We start from the raw sequence: 8,559 nt of genomic DNA, 5'->3' as shown, positions 1-8,559 counted from the left end.
AAGTGTTGTTAATTACATGCTAAAGATGATGGATGGGGTGAAAGCAATAAATAAATTGCTGGATCAAATGGAGAAGGGAAAATATGGGAATTAGAACCTAGATTAGCAAACAAAAATGTGATTTGCACTACATGAGTGTTCCAAAATAAGCTAAATGGAGATTGAGAAGTCACAAGGAATAAGGAAAGACTGGTATGTAAAGGTTATACACGAGTTGGATATATAAAATTTTAGGAGACGTTTTCTTTTGAGCTTAGGATGGGAGAAATGAGGTTCTTTCTAGCATTTTCTTGCATATAAGAACATCAAGGTATATTAGATGGATGCCAAGTTTGCATTTTTGAACAAAGAACTACAAGAAGAGGTCTCCATTAAGAAAATAGATGGCTTTTTCTAGATATGGTTTGCAAAGTCTAGAAGGCATTATGGACTCAGACAAGCTCCTAGAGCTTTATATGCAAGGCAAGTATTTGTTGCATTATGGACCAATTTATGGACTAGTAGTTGTATATGTTAAGGAAATCATATTTGGTGGAAATGATTATGTTTTAAGAAATTAGCCGAGGAAATGTAGAATAAATTTAAGATGCCGAGAAATGGTGTGTTATCTTTCTTTCGGGATCTTCAATTTACTCAAGTGAAAGATGATGCTTTAATTTATTAGACTAAGTACATCAAGAAAATGTTAAAAAAAGTTTGGTATGGAGAGTTGTAAACCAATTGGAACCCCTATGACTAGTAGTTGTCTTTTAAGAAATGATGACGAATCTGTAGAAGTTGATTAGAAGCTCTGCACATCTATAACATGATGATATTTGTATTTGACTAATTCAATATTGGATATTATACATGAATTTTTTTTTCTTGCAGGATATCAAATTAATTCTAAAAAAACTTGTGAGAAGGTAGTGAAGTGGATATTTAGATATTTAAAAGGAACTCCAATTTTTAGATTGTAGTGTAAAAGAGATAATGTCTTCTCTTTGAAACCTTATACAAATGCTAATCGGGTCAAATATGGTAACAATGAAAGGCGTACAAGTGCTGGTACATTTTCTCTTGAGAGAGATTGGTCTCTTGGATGAGCAAGAAATACGATTCAACACCTACCTCGTGACATGACATAATACATTGTAGTAGCAGATTGTTGCACTCATATGATGTGGATGAAGTGTGCTCTTAGAGATATCAAGCTGGTATATGGTGAGACAATTCTAATTACATCTAAAAATGCAGGTACTACTAATATTTCAAATAATTCAGTGATGCATTTAAGGACTATCTTTCTACCTAGTATCACTTCTTAAGAGATCAAGTTGCAAAGAAGGAAGTCAGATTGGAGAACGTGCCCATAAAAGATAAGATCACATAGATTATCACTAAGCGGCAAAAAATGATGCTTTTGAGTATCTCCAACTAATGTGAGGGGTTATTGTCCCTCCTTCAAATTAAATGCATAAGTGTGGTGCATTTTTTCTAGGAGATATTTACTGTCCATCTTTTCTATCCTAGATTGTACCTCTGCATGCAAGCCTATGTGGTTTCCGAGGTGCAGGAAAAGTGTTGATAAGATGTTTCTAACAAAGGAGCGTTGGAGTTATCAAAGATGTACTTGGAAGGGGGCAAGCTATTTGAAGAAACAATTAGAGGTATTTTTGTGTTGTACCCTTGTGCTTGATGTGAAAGGGGAGAGAGATACAATACATAAGAAGAAATATAAAGATAATGTAGAGAGTCCACAAGTATTTCAATAAATGACAGACAAATATTGTTGGGAAAGAGATTAATTATACTCGTCGTTAATGTTGTCATCAATTAAAAAAAGAGAGATTGTTAGCTATATATGTTTTGTATTATCATTGATGTTGCACGATGTGTGGAAGTTGATAATAGTCTAGAAATGAAGGTTAATATGCAAATGTATGGTGGTAATATTAAGTTTGTATGTCAAGTTTCTAGAAGGTGATAGTATGGAACGATAGATTATTCAAGGAAAGAGTATTTGAAGTCTGTATGGAAGAATGCTTTGCATTCCTTGGCATAAGAAGTTGAAAACTTGTATTTTTTAGTCATAATGTGTATGGTTCGTGAATGTTGTACTGTCATGTTTTCAAGTTCTCAATAGTTCATAGGTTGAAGTTGTAATTTTTTTTTTCTCATAGTGATGTTGATTGTTAAGATTGGTCAAAGACTTGTTCAGAGAATTCTCCACATTCATATTTTTGGTTGAGCTACTTGGTGAGCATGTTTAGAAGTTTGTGCATGTTCTAGTAAATAATTCATGTGTTGGTATGCTTTGCGAGTGGAGATATGTGTTTTCGTTGTTTGACATCGTTGTCTATATTTGTTTCTAGTTGAAGCAATGGTTTATCTTAATCAAAATATGATCTCCTAGTTCGAATATGCATTAGAGGTTGTTATCGATTCTACCATGTTGCATTTAGATCCAAATTTAGTTATGTGTGTTGAAGAATGTTTTTCGGCCGATTGAACATGTTTAAATGTTTCACTACACATTATGTTTGATGTTGTTAGCGTTATGTGTGCCCTCATTTAAATCAACTGTGGGAGGTGTTATGATGTATTCGGGTCCACTTTATCTCTTGGGTGGACCATATTGAGCTTAATTATTTATGGCAACCAACTTTATGTAAATATTGTTTACCTTTACCATAGCCAACCTAATTGAACTTTTTGCTAATGAATTATATATATATATATATATATATATATATATATATATATATATATATAGGTGTGGAGATGTTTATGGATTAAGTGTGGATTGATTGCGAAATAGAGTAGATGCACATGTATCAATTATGGACATCATTTGTTGTAGTGAATGTTTGACATGATCAGGAGATCCTACATTATTTCAAATTATCGAATCTATTTGATTGCTAGAAGACAATGAGTTGCTTTTGTAGCTTGTACAATCTTGTATGTTCCTTAAGATTGTGAATATTGATCTTGTAAGTCTCTTGTATCTTACCCTACAGTTGCAAGCCTTACCCTCCAAGTCCAAACCAAGAGTAGTGAGCTTCCTTGGCCCTTGGCCTAAAATAATGTATTTAAGTATTTCATATAGTATGTGTGATTTTCACCATAGCTTTCTACATAAAATTTGAAGTTCGTGTATATGTGTTCGTTGCATTACGTTTCATTGATGATTGGTTGGATAAACATAATTAATAAGTGTTTATGGAAACAAAAGTTCAAGGTTTAGGATTGATTTACTAGTCCCTTCCTCTTTATTGTGGTGTGTTGAATAGGCACAACAAAGTCTATCTTGCAAATGTATTGAATAAGATTTTGATAGCTTAACTAAGTTCATTTAGTATTATTCATCTTTATTTTATTATTATTAAAAAATCTATCTAAAGAAATGCCGATAGATATCCAATATAAAATGATTACAAATTAATTTGCTACATCTAAAAATAGTTATATTTTTGTGTATATTCATTTATTTATTTTGCACTTATTTAAGTTTTTTCAAAAAATAATTCTAAATTATTATTATTATTTATATATCCAAAGTTTATAATTTTAGCAAATATTTTTTGTAATTTTCAATAAATTATTTTAAAAAATGTACTTTCCTATAATAAATATTATGATTTTGACATGTGAATGGTTGTCAAATTTAACCAAAAAAGATGAATGTTAACACTAACACACTCACACCATCCCGTTCCACCCTTTCTGCCAATGTAGAATGACTATCGACATTAATTAACCAAATCACATCAAACTTTCATTATATTGGGGAATGCATTACATCACAAGTTGAATTTGAATGATGACTACTTTATTAACTCATTTGATTTGTTTTTGAAATTATAATCAATTGATTGAAGGGCTACTTGACAACTTAATATTGAAATGAATTTTTTTTTGTTCGTTAATTTTTATTATAATAATATAAAAAAATTCATCAACTTGTGGGGGTGGGAGGGGGGGGGACGGGGTGAAAAAATATAATTAAATCCAAATTTATATAATTGATCCCTGAAAATTAGAACAATGATGCACAACAATACAAAACCATACACCTTAAAATAATAATTTTGTTGATTAGGGAAATCCTTGCTCAAAGAGAATACCCTATTAAGGATAACACCCACAAGCCAATGTACTAATATATAAGTTCTTTGGGAGAGGATGCGCCTCTATTAGGAGTCAAATACAAATCTCTATTAGGAGACTTTCAACCCTTGTTAGAAGGTTCTAACCATGTTAAAGGTCAATGAGAACAAGTAGACCCACTGTCCAAATGCTTTGACAAAAGTGAAAGATAGATCTTTCGGGATAACATATTCAATAAACATGAATTGACTGACCTACAATCTACTTGCCAAAATAGTTCTTTTAAAGACCACCAATGTCGAAACAATTTCTCTGCTCAGTTATGGTAATCAATCATCAAGGCTTGCATCATTCCATTCATATCATCAAGTTTGTACTACCCCAACAAGAAAAATGACTTTCCTTTATACCCTTTGCAAATAATTAATTAGGTCGGCCTATACAACTTTCCCAATATACAATTAATTACATAGGACCATGCTAAGGAACACACCTTCATAAGCATCGATACAAAAATTACATGAGGTGTTCCACATGATGCAATAAGAATGTAATATTTGCCAATGATATTTCACATGCTACAACAACCTTGTCGACTACCAGTAAAATGCATCACACATTACACCAACAACCTTCCCAGAGTAAGCCAAGTGATTCACAAATCCAATCATATGCTCACAAACAAGTCTTCTACCATCTTCCACGCTCATCAATAAGATATAGCAAAAGAGCTGTAACTAACTCTGTCACATTTTCTTTCACACTTGTCGGCTACCAGTCTTCACAAAACAAACTCTAACTCAACTAGAATATCACATGAAGTACACAAATGTAAGCTCGCATGCCTGAATCTGTCAACGTCATTGTCCACAGAGAACTAACAAGTGGCTTGCGATATACAAAATCTAAGTTTAGAATGAACCAAAGAATATGGGTTGACATCAATGACAAAACCTGTCATCAATACGCCATCTCTACAACACTCCAAATTACCGACAATATCCTCTATTCCTAACATTTACATCATAAGTTCTTTCAAAATATTTATAACTTATTAAAGCTTGATATGATACTGAGACTAATTGTAGACAAATTCAAAATAATTTTAAATGAAATCTTGTGAGTCAATAACTTAAGGCCCTACTCTTTTTTAAAAAGCTAATTATTTAGTAGAAGCTAATTATTAACTACCAACGTAGGATATACTTATAAATATTAGCAAGGTCATATTTGCAAGATTACTTTTCATTCGTGGGTTCTCACCAACCTCTACTATGATTTGAAATGCCTTTTAATTGTTTTTCCTTTTTGATGTTTCTATTTCTATTAAGATGTATAATTAAAATATACTATTCAAAAAAAAGTTGGGAGATATGAAATTACTTGAGTGTCAAATGAGTCAACCCTAAAAACCATTAACAACATAAAAACATAGGTTGAGCCTAAAAACAAAATTTGCATTACACAATTTAATTAGTACCAGCTGAGGAATGAGGATCAAGGTCATCCCGTTTACCCCATACATAAGAGAGCTCTAGATTAAGGGTTGAAAAGGACCATCTTCAACTTTCTCTCTTTTTTGCTTCTTTCCTTGTTAGAGAAATTAGTAGAGCCAACCACAAGAACCACTTGGAAGAAGTGTCCCAACCAAAATCATCACCAACATTCGACCAACCAAAGCCACCAAGAGCAGTAGGAGCAACACTATTAGTTGACCAAGTCGAGGTTGATCAAACACGGGGTGGAGAAGATCAATAGTGCCATCAAAATTCTCTTGCCTTATTGGATGGACGACTAACAAGCGGCCTAGGATCTCGACATCAAAGTGTGACAAGCAAAGGATTTGCGACCAAAACAATGTCCATAGGGAAAAGATCTAACATTGGAAGCAAAAATATCTGATGCAACTCTGACAACCATACATGGGGCATCACCCCAATGTTGAAGTGGCTCTTACAAGTGAGCCACTTCAAAGGCCCTTTTATTAGCTTGCACCTAAATTTGCAAAATACCATTATTACATATGCATGGTTTAGCATACATTGAAACATTTATATCAAGATAGTTGCAAATAAATAAAACATTTCTAATCTTCCAAAGAGTGAAGAGTATTTCCCTCATGAAAGCATGCCATATTTCAAAACAATTGAAGGGAAGTCTAAGAGAATCTCCTAGCAAAATTGTACACCAGAAGGTTATAGGCCTAAACAACCAAGAAAAAATCATGAATCCAAATCCAATATTATTGGGCTCTTCTACACCACCAAAAGATGTAAATGATAGTCTTAGAGTCCCCACAAAAGGGCACCCGAGATCTTGCACACTCAAATGTCAAAGCTTAGAACCCAAGGGCAAGCCTTACTAAAGAATACTCTAGGCAAAGAGGGCTACTTTGGGGTCCACAACATCATACAGGATTATAAGGAACAATGTTGCAACACTTTCTGGGAAGATTGCAAATGCCATTGTTGGTTTAGGGTGAAGACCATAAGATAAGATAAGATAATTTTATTAATGTCCAACAAAAGATCACGTGGGTCTATGGGACTGGAAACTTACACCAAGAAGAAAGCAGAGAAATAGAGCACCAATCGATGTCCAAAAAAGAACAAGTACAACAAAAGAAGAAGAAAGCAAGAGACATCATGGAAAAGAATAGGTATCTATCCTCACAAGGAAAAAGTCCAACAATGATTGATCTGTGCGGCTACCAAAGGCCCTGTGATGAAGTTGAGTGTTATGAGAGAAGTGTTGTTGGTGACGAGATCCCTTGCGGAGTCTCACAGATCTAGAATGGCCCGTGTTAGGGAAACTGTACAGTCGCTTCACCCCTCGAGCTAGAGCTAAGGGCGAGAAGGTGGTCATAATAAGCTATGCTTGGGTCTAACCCCTGGGAAATGATAGCGGCTAAACCATTTAGGCTTGTAATTGCAAAATGAACCATACAACAACCACCGCCAATTTCCACCATGGCTTGACAGAATGCATGCCAATCATGTGTAGCATACTTAGAGGTAGTACGAAGACCATGAGGTCAAAAGTCTATCAATCTAGGCAAGAAAGACAAAAATGAGCCTATAAACCTTCCCACGAACAAATATTCATAGTAGCACGAGAGAAAAATCTCTCAAAATGCAAATGTCACATTTATGAAAACATAGAGCATGAGTCCCAAAAAATTCGGCTAAAAGAAGTCCCTTTGAGCAAAGCATGGAACATTCTTTTGATTTGAATTATTTTTTGAGTTCCTAGAATGCTAATCATTTGTTTGGTTTTTTACTTCTTAATGGTTGCTAAGCCTATTTTCTCAAGTTTACTTATCTTTCAATTTTTTAATTTAAGTAGGGGTTTGAAAGTGACCTAGAATCCTTTTGCATAAGAAATATAGAACAATAAGTATTATTAGACAGCATAAGAATAACCCAAAAAAACAACAGGCACAACCAATAGGAACTACAACAAGAAACCACTCACTGCAAGAGAAACACAAACAAAATTATGCAGGTTTAAAGAAGCGGCTCAAACACTTCTAGTTGATTGTAATGCCAAGGTCCACCCCCACCTCTTCTTGAGAAAAGGTGAACTGAAAAAGGCAACAATACAAATTGGCATACGAATCCCTCACATCTTTTTTTCTCCCTGATATCCCGGCTTCATTGATCCAAATCTCTGAAATCTTTTTTGTATCAATCTTTTTTGCATTTTTGCAGTTTCAGGAGGAAAGTAAGAATCTAAAGAAAACTTCCCTCTTCTATCCACAATCTAATCAATCTCTCTTGGAGGACATCATAGATTGTTCCTCCTTCCTCCAAAAAAATCTAGGTATTCCTTTTGGTCTTGCAAGCAATATGCATATGGCCCACTTGACTACAATAATGACACACAACCATTTAACTTCCAAATTCAAATAGAGCCCATTCAGGCCCAGGAACCAGCCCCCCCAACTAAGAATCCTTAAATAATCCTCAATATCAGCAAAAGGAAGGAGCAAACAAGGATCCATCACTGCAGTTACCTTAGTTTGTCCTCTCAGCTTCAAAACACAGGTGACCCATCTTCTGGGAGTGTCAATATGAGGTGAATGCTTGGGTTGGCTAATCCATTTTCTGTTGAAAGAGGCATCTTGTTCTTCTATTGCAGCTGTGAGATCTTAACTGCACGTTCGGTCAATGAATACATTTTCTGTTGAAGTAGAATCAGACCTTTTACATATTGCAATCAAACTGCTTGCAACTTATTTGGAAGCTCGCTGGCTGAAAAAGGTATACCACCTATATTTTTGAAAATTTTAAGTGCAAACAAAAAAAGAAATACCAACTAAATGATTTAAAATCTATTCACATCGAGCATCCATTTAAATTCATTGTTGTTTGTCGAACTAAGTATATTTCTTCCTACCATAAATCAAAATTTTTATGCTGTATTTTCCCAACAGCCGATTACCGAACATTTTTCTGTGTGTAAATA

The 8,559-nt window shown here is 34.2% G+C and overlaps 1 long non-coding RNA gene across 1 annotated transcript; it reads right to left on the bottom strand.

Annotated features, from left to right (window-relative positions):
- Positions 1-7,760: 7,760 nt before the first annotated feature.
- LOC149545168 (uncharacterized) lies at positions 7,761-8,229 on the bottom strand. Its single transcript, XR_016353537.1, has 2 exons — positions 8,108-8,229; positions 7,761-7,959 (listed from the first exon to the last, which is right to left on the bottom strand). It is a non-coding gene; the product is annotated as an uncharacterized LOC149545168 (long non-coding RNA).
- Between the last annotated feature and the right edge of the window lie 330 nt (positions 8,230-8,559).

Source organism: Cupressus sempervirens, chromosome 7 (assembly GCF_028749045.1).
Source record: "Cupressus sempervirens isolate cs-2001-9-10 chromosome 7, ASM2874904v1, whole genome shotgun sequence".
NCBI lineage: Eukaryota > Viridiplantae > Streptophyta > Pinopsida > Cupressales > Cupressaceae > Cupressus > Cupressus sempervirens.
The sequence above is the reverse complement of the archived record's forward strand: the minus strand, read 5'-3'. Positions and strand labels throughout refer to the sequence as shown.